This window comes from Solanum tuberosum, unplaced genomic scaffold (genome assembly GCF_000226075.1).
Source record: "Solanum tuberosum cultivar DM 1-3 516 R44 unplaced genomic scaffold, SolTub_3.0 scf00747, whole genome shotgun sequence".
NCBI lineage: Eukaryota > Viridiplantae > Streptophyta > Magnoliopsida > Solanales > Solanaceae > Solanum > Solanum tuberosum.
The window spans coordinates 30,273-35,490 of NW_006239677.1; positions in this window are offsets into that span (position 1 = coordinate 30,273).

The following is a 5,218-nucleotide window of genomic DNA, read 5'->3' on the forward strand; positions in this document are numbered from 1 at the left end:
TTCAAAGTGAATCGTCAGAAGGAAAATGAAAGTCGATGGAACTGTTGACAAATATAAAGCAAGACTTTTTGTCAAAGGCTTTAGGCAAAAACAAGGTCTTGATCTATTCGACACATACTCGCCAGTAACTAGAATTACATTCATTTGGATGTTAATTGTGTTAGTTGTGGTATATGACCTCCAAATTCATCAAATGAATGTGAAAATAACTTTCTTAAATAGAGAATTGGAGGAAAAAATTTACATGGAACAACTTGAGAATTTTGTGGTTCCTGATAAAGAAAAGAAAGTGTGTGAACTTGTTAAGTCACTTTATGGACTAAAACAAGCACCCAAACAATGACATAAGAAATTTGACCAAACCATGTTTGCAAATAGATTTAAGAATGATGGAAGTGATAAATGTGTTTACATTAAAATCACAAGGTCATTGTTTGTTTGTAGATTGATGACATGTTGATCATCAGTAGAGACACTAATGACATAAATGCTACTAAATGTTTGCTAGAAAGCAAGTTTGATATGAAAGATCTTGGAGTTGCTGATGCGATCTTAGATAATCGAATTCTTAGAACTCCATAAAGCTTAGTATTGTCACGGTCTCATTGCATTGAAAAAGTATTTGACTAGTTCAAATATTTGGATTTCAATATTGTCAAGACTCCAATAAATGTGAGCTTTGCATTTCAAAAGAGTGAAGGCAAAAGTGACTCACAATTGGATTGTGCTAAAGTATTGAGAAGTATGATGTATTGTGAGCGATTAGATATAGCATGTGTTGTTAATGAACTGAGTCGGTTCACGAGTGATCCCAATCGAACTCATTGGATGACAATAAAGAGTTTTGGGTATTTAAAACATACTCAAAACTATGTCTTGCATTATAATAATATTCAGCAGTATTGAAAGGATATAGTGATGCAAATTGAATCACCGAGATCAAATGAAGTAAAATCCACGAGTGGATATGCATTTACTCTTTGTGGAAGAGCAGTTTTTTGGAAATCTTCCAAAAAAAGACATGTATCACTAGCTCTACAATGATCTCTAAGCTAGGTACTCTAGATAAGACCGGTGAATACGTTGAATGACTCCAAAATTTCTTGATAGATATATTTTTTTTTGACCCAAACCTTTGGCATCAGTAAGCATACACTTTGATAGTCAAGATGCAATAGGTAGGGCATGGAGCATGATGTATAACGAAAAGTCTCGTCATATAAGACATAGACATAATAGCGTTAGAAAACTACTCTCTAGTGAAATTATCATAATTGACTATGTAATTCAAAGGATAATGTGTCGGATCCACTTACAAAAAGGCCTAACTAGAAAGAAAGTTGAAAGATCATCTAAGGGAATGATTTACGGCTTAGGACAAGTCATCATGGCGGTAACTCTACCTAGCATATTGGAGATCCCAAGAGCTAGGTTCAAGGAGAAAAACAAAGTTGTGACTGACTGTTTAGCATTGTCAACCAACTCAATCCATTCTCATGATGAAGACAATGCTCAGGAACAAGGATCTAACATTAAGGCTTGTTAATGAGTCAATAAAGATTAAATTTTTTAATGATTTGCCAAGTTTGACAGATTTGACCAAATAGTGTATCTACGTGATAACATAGTTAGAAATCACCTATGTGAGTGTGAAGTGTAAGCCGCTTCACAGAGGATGATTGTCAAAAGCACATCTCTCTATACACTCATGAAACCAAGAGGTGTTCATGGCTGAAACGAACACAACCGTAAGAACAATAAACGGTAAAGGGTTGATTGTGACATATGATTGTCTAGGTATACACCAAAAGCTTGACGGTTCAAAGATATCAAATCTATCGATTGACCGAGTATATCCGACATATGTTCATTACGAAAAGTTCAAAGGAAACCTACTTATCCAGATGCAATTAATTCTTGCTTGTAAAGTACACATACTTGTCCGTTCTTTGTCTTGGAGTCATTCCCATTCATGCGGGGGGATTGTTGGGTTTTAAAAGGTGTGAATGGAAAATGAAGAGTTGCGACTTTTATGAAGAGTTGTGAGTTTTATGAAAAGAAAAGTTGCGACTTTTACGAAGAGTTGCGACTTTTATGAAAAGTTGTAACTTTTATGAAAAGTTGTGACTTTTATGAAACGTTGTGACCTTTCTGAATGATTGAGACTTTTTCAAAGGGTTGTAACCTTTCCGGTAAGGCACAATAAGAACATTTTCATACTACCCTTTGTTTTCTATAAATTGAGGGATTTCCTCTCATTTTAAGAGGATTAATTTTTCTGGACTTCTACTACTACTAAATCTAGTATTCTAAGTGTACTTATTGCCGTTGAGTGGTTCGCTGACATCGTGGTTTTAGGTACCGATACACCGGTGAGTAAGATCGTTCTATCCTGGGAGGATATATATATTCCATTAACCTCGAGTACTTGAAGGGAATAATTTCCTTAAGGGAACACTGTGCATTTAGTGGGCTCGATTTTCTTTCTTTGAGAAATATATTTTTATATTGTTTCTAAACTGTTTCTGATTCTATTTTCTCTACTAGTTTTAATTTTCTAGTTTTGAAAATACTCTTTTAACTTTGTTGTTTCTTACCAAGTTTTTCAAAGTTTTTTTCTAAGTATCTTAGGAATGCAAGATGAACAACAAGAGATACTATCTTAAACTAAAATATTGCTAGCCACAACGGGCAAACAACTGAACTCAAAACACTCAACTTTGTATAGGTGCATATGCATAAATGCTAATCCAACCAACTGCTAGCAATAGTATATATATATATATATATTTGCAGATAGGACTCATTCATTTTGATTATAGCTCCCAGTGGATGCAAATAATATGTCATTATATGAACTCTGGATGCATATAGTATACGATAGTAAAAACCTTCGTGCTTAAAATCTCATCGTGAATTCATTTAACTTTTATGTGATCATTTAGGCCAATTAAACGCATAATAGAGTCGATGTTTTTGACTTGACTTCAACTTAGTAAATTAATTAGCTAGGAACTCAAAAGGAGAGTGTGCATGCTTAACTTGATTTATTCTAACTGATTCCGAGTTAGTAATAGTATGATCCTTAAGTCGATCTAGAAATCATTGACACCTCTACATATTGGTTTTAGGATATCGAATTAAAGATTGGTGAACATATTAAAATTTTATAGTTAGTAGTCTATCGGTGCGGGGACGAATTACTTAATTTTCTTAAATGATAAATAACACAAAACATTTATTGTAAAACCTAAGGATAAAGCCCCATCCAATATTCTTAGAAGAACTACTAATCACCTCGAAGCCCAATCACTTTCTAAAATTGGTCGAAGAAAAACTAATCTCTCTCTGTTTCTTTTCCAAGTTCTTGTTCTTGCCTGTTAATAATGTGTTCTACATTTTTCAACATATTTATTTATGAGAAGAATTACAACTTATTATATTTTCTATAATTTTTCATTAACTAAATTACAATTTTAAAATATTAAATTAATGGCATGCCCCAACCTACCGGGTCGTGCGGGCACCTACTCTAACACCTAGATAGGAGAACCCTTATCACCCAATTTTAAAACGGATAATACGGAAATTAAATCAAACATAAGAAAAACTCTTGAATGTTTTAAAATCACCATGAAACTCGATCATCTTTTACAAACGACTGAAAAAACCTCCTAAGAAACTAGTCTAAAACAGGTACAAGAGCAACTAAAGAGATACAAGGTACAAAAGAAAATATGTTGTCGCTCTCACAATAAGGAAAGACAAGTAGGAGCTTTTGGAGATTATCATTGCCTTCACCTATGAAACATCATTGAATCCTGCAACCAAACTATACCAAGTGGTATAGCGAGAGTAGTATCAGTACAAACAATCTATACTGGTAGAATAATCAAAGAATCATGCAACTTGAGGGCCAGATTAAGGCCCCCTATGCATGAAATCTCCCGACATCCTACAAGACACAACATGGATAATTACGAGTCTAAATATTTAGTAAAGAAAACCTAGCCGACTTGGGCACCAAGCAGCTGCTGAAGAATTTTAAATGTGAGCTTTCGGCTCCTTGGGGTGAATCCTGACAAGCGTTGGCCGGGAATCATTGGGACTTACTCTTGCTCACCCGAAAATCCCTCTCATCCATTGCTTTCGAGCTTAAAGTAGCTTGTGGGGATTTTAGACTAACCCTTGCATATTTTGTCCCATAAAAGTGGGAGGAAAATAAAAAGACTTCGTTTTATCTTGGGTTTGTTTCCGTCAGCCCCGTTATAGCGGCCCTGCAGGGGCTATAGCGGCGCCGCCATAGCGCGAGGCATCCTGCTATGACAGGTTGACGTCAGCTCGGATCAATTCAAATTTAAGTAGTTCCATTGTGTGCCCCAAAATTCCAATTGGTCACCGAAATTTGAAAATCTTTGAAACTCCGCACAAGGTGTATTTAAATAATGACAGATTGGTCATTACAATTTGTCATTTCAAAAATCTCATTAATCAAAACATGACAATTAATATAGAACGGAGGAAGTAATAATTTATAAATTCTTTTGAGGGAATAAAATGTAACACCTCGGAAAAAGGAAGATTGCATAGTTGACTACAGGTCCAAGTCTACGGGTCCTATTTACGGATCGTAGAAGATTCTACGGTCCATAGAAGGGAGTCATAGAAAATGGCCTTAAGGATTTCTTGATTTTTGGGTCTCTGAAGTTTTCCTACGAACCATCAAGACGGTCTGTAGGAAGTGATCGTAGAAGGGGTTCCAGACTGTTGGAAATTTTGACTTTTGGGTCTACAGAGGTTTTGACGGGCTATGAAAATGTTGACAGGTCGTATAGTGGTTCGTGGAAGTGGTCTCAGACTTGGTAAGGATTTTTGGTTCATGGGTTCTACGTATTGTTGGGTCTACGGTCCGTAGAATGTTAGACGGACCGTAAAGGTCTCTCGTGGAAATTGATTCAGAAATTTGATCCCAGTAACCAGTTCTATGGATGACCAGTACGGTCCTTAGAAGTTTATACGGACCGTAGGATCCCTCCGACTGTTATTTTTAAAGGGTATTTGGGTCTTTTCCTATACATTTAATACCTATACTACGTCGTTTTGATCCAAATTCTAAGCCCTATAACAACCCTTCACCCTTAGAAAATTATCCAACTCCCTCATTCAATCAAATTCCTAAATTCTCTCCAAGGTATGCATATATCCTATTCTTTCCAAA